Below are 11,729 nucleotides of genomic sequence, written 5' to 3' on the forward strand. Positions count from 1 at the left end.
AAAGAAAATCCCCCAGACCCCTACTAACAAAGTATCTTATTGTCATTTCCTCTCTTGTATGTTTATTCACGATTGCCATGAAATGCTCAGCAAGAGGTACACCAGTCTTAAATTCAAACAGTTCAGTACTAGTTACATGTCTCAGCTTACCTTAAGGGGGAAAAAACTTGTTTTTAAATGATTCATCAGTACTGTTCAAAAATAAATACTGTACTCCATGAAATAAACTACCAGCATTGGTGAAGAAAACAATGTTCAGAGATGGCTTGTAGCAGAATTTTCTTCTGTGAAGAACTTGCTTAAGATTTGTTTAGTAAATCTGTATCATGCCTTTTAAAGAGGAGGTATGTTTAGAAAACTGCTGTCTGTGTGTATTATTTATTAACTTCTTCTGATACATCCATTGCTGGCAATGGAGTTTATGCCAGAAAAAACCCCAACCAACCAATTTTTGGTGGGGAAGGATTGCCAAACTGAAGCTAAAAGCTTGGTATTTATTGAATGTTCCTAAACACAATAAATCATTGTCAATTTAAGCAGTGTGCTTCTTGATACTATCTTGTGCATACACTGAATAGGAGTACTCTTCTAAAATAAGAAAAACTTAATCCCATTTTAGTCAAGTTAAAGTTCTGATACTTGTCTCAAGTAAAGGAAACTTTGTAGTCTCACCATCCTATTGGATCATGTAGGCAACTGTCAAGCACTGTTAAGTAAAACCAGGAGAAGTTGCTAGCTATTTATCTTAACCCACCACAGCATCTAAAGATATATTGACCCTGGTTGGATGCAAGGTGCCCACCAAAGCTGCTCTATCACTCCCCCTCCTCAGCTGGACAGGGGAGAGAAAGTATAACAAAAGGCTCGTGGGTCAACATAAGGACAGGGAGAGATCACTCACCAATTACTGTCACTGGCAAAACAGACTCGACTTGGGGAAAATTAATTTAATTTATTGCCTATGACATCGGAGTAGGATAATGAGAAATAAAAATCAAATCTTAAAACACGTTCCCCCCACTCCTCCCTTCTTCCTGGGCTCAACTTCACTCCCCATTCCTCTACCTCCTCCCCACCCAGCAGCACAGGGAGATGGGGAATGGGGGTTGTGTCAGTTCATCACATGTTGTTTCTGCTGTTCCTTCCTCCTCAGGGGGAGGACTCCACACTCTTCCCCAGCTCCAGCGTGGGGTCCTTCCCATGGGAGACAGTCCTCCACAAACTTCTCCAACCTAAGTCCTTCCCATGGGCTGCAGTTCTTCACAAACTGCTCCAGCGTGGGTCCCCCGTGGGGTCACAAGCCCTGCCAGCAAACCTGCTCCAGCATGGGCTCCTCTCTCCACAGGGGCACAGGTCCTGCCAGAAGCCTGCTCCAGCACAGGCTTTCCATGGGGCACAGCCTCCTTTGAGCATCCATCTGCTCTGGCATGGCATCCTCCACAGGCTGCAGGGTGGATATGTGCTCCACTGTAGACCTCCATGGGCTGCAGGGGCACAGCCTGCCTCATCATGGTCTTCACCACAGGCTGCAGGGGAATCTCTGCTCCGGTGCCTGGAGCACCTCCTCCCCTTCCTTCTTCACTGACCTTGGTGTCTGCAGAGTTGTTCCTCTCACATATTCTCACTCCTCTCTTCAGCTGTAGTTGTGCGGGGTTTTTTTCCCCTTCTTAAATATGTTATCACAGAGGTGCTACCACCGTTACTGATTGGCTTGGCCTTGGCCAGCGGCGGGTCCATCTTGGAGCCAGCTGGCCGTGGTGCTATCAGACATGGAGGAAGCTTCTAGCAGCTTGTCACAGAAGCCACCCCGGTAGCCCACCCACTACCAAAACCTTGCCACACAAACCCAATGCAGACGCATACAATATAAAGCAAAATATTCAATCTATGTTATTTAAATCATTAAAGCACACAAGTTTAACAACCTGAAGCACGCTATACTTCAGCAGTAGAGTTGAAGATACAGTTATGAGCACTCTGAATGCCTGCAACAGTTGCTTAATTTAATTAAAATCAGTAATTAAAATCAGTTCACTGTTTGCCTTTGTAAGCAGTTATTTTTTTACTGGTTTAGTGATAGTTATGAATTATTGGCTTACTTTGCTGTTGCATTCCTTTATATTGACAACTTCATGTTTTCAGAGGCTACCTATTTCTAGCTGTGAAAAAAAATTGTTCTCTATTAAACAGCTACATGTTAGGTTTTAGTTCACCATATATCTAAAAAGGCACTGCTGCTACTAGGAGGAAAAAAAACCCTGTATGCTACAAGAAAGTTTTTGCCCCCCCCCCCCGCTTTTTTTTTTTAAAAAGTTGACCTCTGTGGTCTTCATAGTAAATCAAACTACAAATCTTAATCTGAAGGGAAAGCAAGACATCTTGTACATACCTCAGTAGGAACCTTAGCTTTCCCTCTCCCCAATTATTCAAGTAACAGCTCTAAGAAAGTCAATTACTCATTTATTGTTGCCTTGCAAAGAAGAAACCTGAAAGGATTTAACTGAGTTTGCATTTCATAAAGTTTTCGAAGTAAGACATCATTCACCTTCTGTGAGAGGCACAGTCTCATGCAGTCAAGCACTGACTGCTTTTGGTACTGCAGCTTCCTCTTTCAACAAACAGTTCCATGTGAAGTGCTGAAGCTTAGTCTCAGTTTAGCATTGGTGTGACAAATCCCATTATCTCTTGATGCTGCCTAGGAAAGTGGAAAAAGCGGTGCCAGCCTTTAACACACACAGCATTGTTAACAAAAGAACTGAAAATAAGGTCTGACTAATCCTCATCAAGCAGCGGTGTGCCTTTATTGAGTAGGAAGACTTGTATTGAGCTAAACAGGCTTTTCATCCCCTACCTTAGTGACTCTCAGAAAGTTTTAAGTACAAACGAGTTAGGTGAAAGCCACCAATGGTGTGCAAGCCTTATGTGCAAATGCAGTCTGCTTTCCCTCATGTCAGGAGGGGAACATGACTTGCCATTGCACTATTATAATTTTGGAGGCTATAACCAGTAAGATACAGCATAAAGTTTAACTGTCTTACCTTCTCAGTCCTCCAACCATCCTGTTGTCTTTTCCAACTTATGATACTTAATATTCATCACTCAGACAAAATTGCTTTTCTATACATCCAAAGTCAAAAGTTTTAGCAGTTTACTGTGTGAATATATATAATCTTAAAGCTGTTAAGAATAACATCACATTCATTAGTTTATATAAACGAACTATTTTCTGGAGTCCTAAGGGTGAATTTTGCAAAGCACCAGCTTACCAAACATATTTCTGAAATTTAAAATAAACTAAGAAAAGTAGGTACGTTCATATTTTCAGTGCTGAACAATCCAGCTGGCAAGTAAAAACAGGGAGCGCATTCATCATTGTGTGAAAGCCGCTGGACTAAAACACCTATGCCAACAGGGGCTCTGAACTATTGTATACATATGAAATATTTTTGCATAACATACCATAGATGAAACTGGAGTTTCTGTTCTAGCAAGAACAGAACCTTTGCTGCTGCAACTGGTTGTATGAAGTGTACCTGACAGGGGCTTTCAGCCAGTAGATAACAAATCCATAGCAGCAGGAAGAGATGTCAAAACCAGCATCCTGTTAGGAACAAGATGTATTTAAATGTGCATAACAACATATTTTGTTCTCTTTGGACGTTTTATAAGTGCTGCCTATCTTTGTGACCACTGAATGTGGGGGTTTTTTTGTCATCCAGTTGCTGCCTTATAAATGTTTTTCATCTGCATCTTATTTTAATCCGGCTATACCTCTCTGTTGATGAACATACCTGCATACCGGTTGCTGTGGCCCAGCTAGCGTTGATCTTGGTACATCCCTACAGTGTAGCAGGGCACCATCCGCTCTCAGCCGATTGTGCTGAAGCGTCTCGGTGTTATTTCAGCACTGCAAACAGGGCACACGCTGCCTCTTCTGCTGTTCCTCAAGCTCCTTGGTTAAGCCAGGGGAAACAACGAGGGTTACGGCCTGGCCGTCCCGCCGGCGGGGCCCATCCTGTGCGCACACGTGGCTCTGTGCCGCGCAGGCCGGGCAGCGGGCCGGGCCGGGGAGCACCTCCCGCCGCTTCCCCCACCGCCCCGAGCCAGCCAGCCAGCCGCCCGCCTCCTCCGCCGCCGCCGCCTCGGAGCCCGGGGAGCCGCGCAGCCCCGGCGCTGGCCCGGCCCGCCACGGGCGCCTTTACCCCTTCGCCGGGCGCGCCGCCATCTTGTCTCGTCTCGTCTCGCCCCGCCCGGCCAGGGCCCGCGGCGCGGCGCTCTCCCCGCTGCGGCACGGCACGGCGCGGGGGCGGCGGAGGCAGGAGTGCGGGCCGCCCCGCCCGGTGCCGCCGCGGAGCGGGATCGGCGCCTCGCGTTTGAGCTTAAAACTCCTTCTGCTTCTCCTCCGCCGCTTCCCCGCCTGCCTCCCGCCGGGGCCCCGCGGCGGCTGCCCAGCCTTGCCGTGTGCTGCCCAGCCTTGCCGTGGGCTCAGGAGTTCCGAGAAAGGCAGAGAATTGGGATGTTCCCCTGCGTCGGCAGCTGATGTGGTACCCTGCAGCTCAGGAGGAGCAGAAGCGGTAGGGAATCCATCACAGGACAACATGACCAGAGGCCAAAGAGCCACAAAAGAAAACGAGATCCATAGATACTAGTTTAAAAACACATCTACATGACTTTTTTGAACATTTAGGATCAGAAATGATCCTAAGAATGAATGAGTGGAGTCTCAGGAGAGATCCTGAGAAAGAAATGCCAGGAGGAGCCAGCGCAACCCACCCAGGGAGCTGGCATAGCAGTAGCCTCAGCCAGCTCGTGGGCCAGCGGAGCACCTCATCCCACAAAGAGCTGGCTTTTCATCTGCTGTTCCCTGCCCTCCTTCTGTTGTAAGTGCCTTACAGCCCTTACTCCTCAGCCTCCCTCTGCTCTCCCTCCGTCTTCCCTCCCTTTTCTAACCAAGGACGATGGTGGACTGGCCTTGTCTTAGTAGTCTTAGCTCAAGCCTGGTTGCTACTGCGGACAGTATGCTTTGGCCAAACCTCAACTGTTGGGCTTTGTGAGACTAAAAAGTCTGCACAGGTGGTCAGGCTAGATTTTGTAGCACCTTGAGTCTTACACTAACATCTGTTCATCTTCAACCTTTTCCCCCCTTCAGTCCTTCACTTTCTTCTTCCTTTTTTTTTCCCCTGGCTAATTTTTTTTCTTTTAGATTATCAGTGTTTTTCACTTAGCTACTCTCTACCCATATAAAAAAAAAAAATCAAACAAAGTGCTGATTAAATGAAACTGTGATACTTACTTGAGTTACCACCATCACGCTGCTCACTGGATTTGTTTTTTCAGCCTTTTATCTTCTTTATTCAGCCTGTAGCACTACCCTATTCCACTTCAGGAATAGTCTTTAAAGTGCCCAGGGATGTTGAGTAAGGCTCAGTGTGAATTAAAATTATAGTTGCAGTTCCTTAACTTCCTTGGCAAACCCCTAATCTTTCTGTTTGATTCTTTATCTGCACAATGGGAATAATAATACTTGTTTTCACTCCCTCTTTAGAGATACTCAAAAACTGTCCAGACACAGTCCTGGGCAACTGGCTCTAGGTGGCCCTGCTTGAGCAGGGGGCTGGACAAGAGGACCTCCAGAGGTCCCTTCCAAGCTCAACCGCTCAGCAGTTCTGTGATTGCCACAGAAGGTGCAGTGAAGAACTGATTGGCAGTTGGATACTACATGGGTGGAGGCGATAGACATATCTAGGCAAGCAGAAAGAAGTCTTGAACTAATGATAGCAAGAAAACCAACAAAAAGCCACCCAAGGAGAGTGGGCAGTTTAAGACTTAACGGCAAGAAACAGTCTGCTGTCCAGCCTACCCTTCACCAGCTATCCTTGATGTCGGGATTCGTGACCGAGAAGAGGTTAAGCTGCAAGAAGAACAGCAAGCATGTAATGAGTCTGAATGGTAAATATTAAACAGGAGTTTTGGAAAGCACACAAGTGGCTATTCTTTAGTGCAAATGCCAGCCTATGGAGTGGAAAGGCTAGAATGAAACTCCACCAAACCTTGCCTGAAGCAGTTGGTGCCGCCATGGTGGCAGGCGCCATAGGCCAACACCCTCCCCCAGCCTGGCAAGTCCAGCATTCCTCTATGCAGCATAACAAAGAAACAATAGGTTAAAAAAAAAAAGTGATACAATGCACAATGCACAAGTAAATGGCGCAGCGCTGGACCATTTCGGCTTTTTGAAACGTTGTCACATGCTTTGTAAACAGCAATTCTCCATTGCCTGATGTTATGCAAAGTCCTGGTGTTCCCGAACTTCTGCTCAGAGGCAGGTCTGAATAGCACTGTCTGTTCTATTTAGAGCTTGTTTAAAGCACTTCACAAGAAGGAGAGTGTGGTTGGGATGTTCTTGAAAAGTATGATTTTTTTGAGACAGTAGTTCCATTTTTCAGTTTACCATATTAATGCTTCATTTTAGACATGAGTCTTTATACAACAAAGACTCAACTTGGAAATTGCTCACAGTACACACCAGGAGGAAAATCACAAGTTCTTTAAAATAGCTTTATCCACTACATGTCTTTAGCGTCAATTTTTTGAGGTATTTAAAGAAGGATAGCTCTTCTAGTGAATTTGCAATATTTGGGGTTTATTATGGATTGAGATATTCTGTGTATGTTTTGACTTGATGGAGAAATACACGTGAAACATGACCATGAGTTTCAGCTTTATCTGCATTCCCACATATCTGTACATGTAGCACCCTGCAGAGACCCTGCCACTGGGCTGACGGTTGAAATCTGCACTTTGCTTGCTCAAATGCCCATTGACGTTGAATTTTGCCACACCAAGAAATGAGTGAAAACTGAATGTGGCTTTAAGCTTGTAATCATTCTCACTTTGGGTAGCCGCTGCATGTTCTTCCTCAGACCTTCCGCAAAAACCAAGGTTAGCTGGTTCTTCCAAGGCTGTATATTTGGAGTTATTCAAGGGATGGTGGAACATTGCAAAAATGTTTAAACAACTGTCTGCAAAATGTGACATGAGCCTCACCTGTTTCCTCACTGTCCTGTGACCTGCATTCAGGAAAGTATTTCCTTTCCCCTAGACACTGCTGACACCTGGCTATGGTAATATTCCAATTCCCAGTATTCACCATTAAAACTAATGAACTGTTGAAGCCTAGCTAAATCACTTTAGTCGTTACGAATAAAGATTAAGAAGGCTTAACTGAGTATAAGGCTAATTTTTAAAATGCTGCAGTGGATGCGTTGTCAGGAGACCTTTAAGTTGAGATCTCAGTACACTTGAAGAGGCCTCCTGTACCAGCTGGCAGGATTATTAATAGCTGCCACAACTGATTTAGGTAAAGAATGTGTTTTCTTGGGGGATTTTAACTAATGAGTCATGTCATTTTGTTCACCTTAGTTTTTATTTGTTTTGCTTTGAAAGGAAGAAGTTTTTGTTATGCAGACATGGATACAGACAGTGTGCCTGGTTTGAAAGCTCAAAAGAGCAGCCTACAAATTCTGGAATATAAGGGCAGGAGTCTCAATTGGGATGTCACTGAGTCTTCAGTGAGTGCACGCTAACCTCCATCAGCTAATGATCTGGCCCCAGATGCTCATAGGCCAGTGTTAGTAAATAGATAATAGCGTGGGTGTTGGTACAGAAGTCTACACACATAATCACATGCTCTAACTCTGCAAGCTGAAGGAGAAATTAAAATGTTTATGTCAGACACCAGAGGAACAACATGACCCCAAACTGATAAATGTGTTCCTCTTTCACAGCACCATCCTCCTGCCAAACTGTGTGTGTGGCACCACAGCAATTAGCCAAGGAAGATCTTTCTATTGTCATTCATTTAGAAGCCCTGGTATGTTTGCTCACCTAAATGAAGCATTTAGCCCCTGCTTGTATTCAGCATTTCGGGTGACAGCTGCACTAATAGTTGGCGTAATCATAGTGTCAGCCAAATTGCAGCAGTGTTACAGGTGTCAGGATGCTTGCTTATTTTCAAAACACTGCACATTTCAGATTATGCATTTCTCATTTGAATAATGACGTGTTTTATATTCTTTTACATGCCATTAAAAATAGTCTAGAGCCTTAAAATCCATAACTCTTGACAGCTGCAGTGGCACAATTTTTTACTGGCTTCAGTTGGAGTGACTCAATCATCTGACAATTAGCAATGATTTTACAAAGCATGTTTTGGAGTCTACAAGGCTCATTTAGAGTAAAAAATCATTTTCTGCAAAGTGAAGATAGCAGTCTTCACTTTAGGCTTTCACTGGTATTTTTCGCCAGCTACTCGCCACTTTAAGTTTATGTTGATTATGTAAGAATACTATATCATTTCATCGATGCTTGCATCTGTTTTTTTTATGACGGCACCTCTTTGAGTTCAGTGCAGTTACTTGGAAATTACGCTAGTATTAATACGAAGAGAAATAGGTCCCCAGCCCTAGATCCTCAGAATGGGAGGTAGCAACCAAAATGTGGCTGAGCACACTGATATATCACACACAAAATCAACATGAAGAGTATGTTGTTAACATTGTAGTCAGGCCCTCATTGTTGCAGAAATGCAAGAACTATAGTTGCCTGAACATTTATCAGAGTTTCCAGCTGTTGAATGCTTAACTGCATGATGCTAACGGTGTTGTTTCAATGCAGTTTTCTTGCTTCATGATTTAATGTATAATTCTATTCTCATGCCCTCTTTACTTCCAAAGTCCCTCTACAGCTTTTATTGCACAGGAGGGAATGTGCTTAGCTAGCAAGCAACTGGATCAGATTTTTTCTTGTCACTTTCCCTTTCCCCAGTCATGACTCCCCTTCACATCTTCATGACTCCCCTTCACATCTTCTGGCCTGCACCAAAAATCCCATGCTCTTCCTTGGACCATCCCTTCTTTTCATCATGAGGATTCCCATGCTGCCTGCACTGCACCATCCATGCTACAGCAGTGCAGTTACAACTAGTGCATGAACATGAGGCTGAAGAAGCTGCAGCCAGTGGTGCCAACAGTTGAATAAATGACTCTTTTGTCATTCCAAATATAAGCACATCAGTCACCTACTATTTTCAAGTCACAGAATCTTAGAGTCATAGAGTGGTTTGGGTTGGAAGGGACCTTAAAGATCACCTAGTTCCAACCCCCCTGCCATGGGCAGGGACACCTTCCACTAGACCAGGTTGCTCAAAGCCCCATCCAACCTGGCCTTCAACACTTCCAGGGAGGCAGCATGCACAACTACTCTGGGCAACCTGTTCCAGTGTCTCACCACCCTCACAGTAAAGAATTTCTTCCTTACGTCTAATCTAAATCTACCCTCTTTCAGTTTAAAACTGTTACCCCTCCTCCTATCACTACACTGCCTGATGAAGAGTCCCTCCCCATCTTTCCTGTAGGCCCCCTTTAGGTACTGGAAGGCCGCTATAAGGTCTCCCTGGAGCCTTCTCTTCTCCAGACTAAACAACCCCAACTATCTCAGCCTCTCCTCATCGGGGAGGTGCTTCAGCCCCCTGATCATCTTCATGGCCCTCCTCTGGACCCACTTGAGCAGGTCCATGTCTTTCTTATGCTGGGGCCCCCGAGCTGAACACAGTACTCCAGGTGGAGTCTCACAAGAGCAGACTAGAGGGGGAGAATCACCTCCCTTGACCTGCTGGCCAGACTTCTTCTGAAGCAGCCCAGGATACGGTTGGCTTTCTGGGCTGCAAGCGCACATTGCCGGCTCATATAGAGTTTTTCATCCACCAATAACCCCAAGTCCTTCTCCAGAGGACTGCTCTCAAGCCACTCATTGCCCAGCCTGTATCCATGTTTGGGATTGCCCCAATCCATGTGCAGGACCTTGCACTTGGCCTTGTTGAACTTCATGAGGTTCGCACGGGCCCACCTCTCAAGCCTGTGAAAGTCCCTCTGGATGGCATCCCTTCCCTCCAGCGTGTCAACCGCACCACTCAGCTTGGTGTCATCCGCAAACTTGCTGGGGGTGCACTCAGTCCCACTGTCCATGTTGCCGATAAAGGTGTTAAATAATACTGGTCCCAATACCAACCCCTGAGGAACGCCACTCATCACTGGTCTCCACCTGAACATCGAACAATTGACCACAACTCTTTGAGTATGACCATCCAGCCAGTTCCTTATCCACGGAGTGGTTCACCTGTCAAATCCATGTCTCTCCATTTCAGAGAGAAGGATGTTGTGCAGGACAGCGTCAAATGCTTTGCACAAGTCCAGGTAGATGACGTCAGTCGCTCTTCCCTTATCCGCCAATGCTGTAACCCCATCGTAGGAGGCGACCAAATTTGTCAGGCGTGATTTGCCCTTAGTGAAGCCATGTTGGCTGTCCTGTTGGTTATTCATGTATGTAAAGTCAAACAACATGCTTTAGTGCTTTCATATCCAAGTCTTTGAAGGCTCTGATCAGTACATGGCCAGTGTCTTACTGTGCTGCAGTCTTCCAGAAGAGGTGGAAATCCAAGATCTTAACTTTTTTGGGCTGTTAAAGTTTCCATAAGGTTTTCAGCACACATGGAAATATTTTCATCAAATTCCAACCTTGAGAATCGCAGCTCCATGTGGAGAAATTTTCCCTGCGCTAAATTTTCTGTATGCTTTTCATTGTTGCTTCTTGTCAGAAGTGGTCATGCAGTAGCTATGCACTGGCATAGCATTGCCTCGTTCCTGTAGGGCTGCAACACTATTACCAGGAGTGCAAAAGGTGGAGACCACTTTATCTCCAGCATGGCCACATCAATAGGGATTACAATCAGAGCAATGGCACAGAGAAACGCACCTGCACAGCATCTCCCAGGTGCAGAAGACATTCCTGCACTGGCCTGACATGGGCTGTTATGGGGAGCTGAGGCAGAGGCAGACTGAAGGGGTGCAGGGAGTCTGTTCTCACCAATCTGGTGGCTTCAACACCCTCTATAATTGCAGTCGCAGCTGAAAATGCAGCTGCTTGTCTGGCTGATGATCAGGGGGACAAGAGACCTGGGTTTCCTCAGGTTGGAAGAGTGACTGACACATCTCTGCCCTCATGCTTCTGCAGAACCAAAACCCTTGGTCTGCATGTAGGAAGAGTGCTAGAAATTCTGCAAAGACTGGTTTCACCAAGTGAATGGCAGTGGTTTTCCCGATTATTCATGCCTTCATCTAAACAGCCTGAGCATTCATTTGGCCTTCAGAAACCTCAGACCACCACCCATCTTGTACCGTGCCAGAAGTTGGAAGTAGTCTGGAGGACCATAGCAAGAATGACTGGAGGACTGGAAAATACGGTTGGGAGGTCAAGCTGAAGAATTTGGTTTGTTTGTCCTAAAAAAAAAAGAAGAGTGAGTAGACGTGGACAAAGACTTTGGAGGCATGGTATTGAAAAGGACAGTAACCAGTTATCTGCCAAACCTACGAGAGAAAGAACAAGTATAAATGAGCCTAATACGCGGTAAAAGACAATTAGGTTTGGAAAACTTCCCCCTTCCATGGGCCAATGTCATGAAATCTCCTGGCAGAGTGCACGTTTGTAACACCAAGTTGGACAGCTGTCCCCAGTGGGTCCTCATCTTGTACCAGGTCCTGCCTCCAAGGCAGCCAGGGTATATCTCCTGGAGCTTCTTCCAGCCCTATTCTCCCTGCTGTTGTGTGCTGCAGGGAACATGTACAGGAGCAACCTAGCAATGTTGTTGGATCACTCAGGTAGGGATCAGCTTGTGG

At 45.6% G+C, this 11,729-nt stretch overlaps 1 long non-coding RNA gene and 1 other non-coding gene across 2 annotated transcripts; both read right to left on the bottom strand.

The window, feature by feature from the left end:
* Nucleotides 1-2,326: 2,326 nt before the first annotated feature.
* Nucleotides 2,327-4,021, bottom strand: LOC127027664 (uncharacterized). The gene is made up of 3 exons (XR_007767823.1): nt 3,792-4,021; nt 3,460-3,601; nt 2,327-2,695 (listed from the first exon to the last, which is right to left on the bottom strand). It is a non-coding gene; the product is annotated as an uncharacterized LOC127027664 (long non-coding RNA).
* LOC127027885 (small nucleolar RNA SNORA47) lies at nt 2,926-3,053 on the bottom strand. The gene has a single exon (XR_007767848.1). It is a non-coding gene; the product is annotated as a small nucleolar RNA SNORA47 (small nucleolar RNA).
* Nucleotides 4,022-11,729: the final 7,708 nt, after the last annotated feature.

This window comes from Gymnogyps californianus, chromosome Z (assembly GCF_018139145.2).
Source record: "Gymnogyps californianus isolate 813 chromosome Z, ASM1813914v2, whole genome shotgun sequence".
NCBI lineage: Eukaryota > Metazoa > Chordata > Aves > Accipitriformes > Cathartidae > Gymnogyps > Gymnogyps californianus.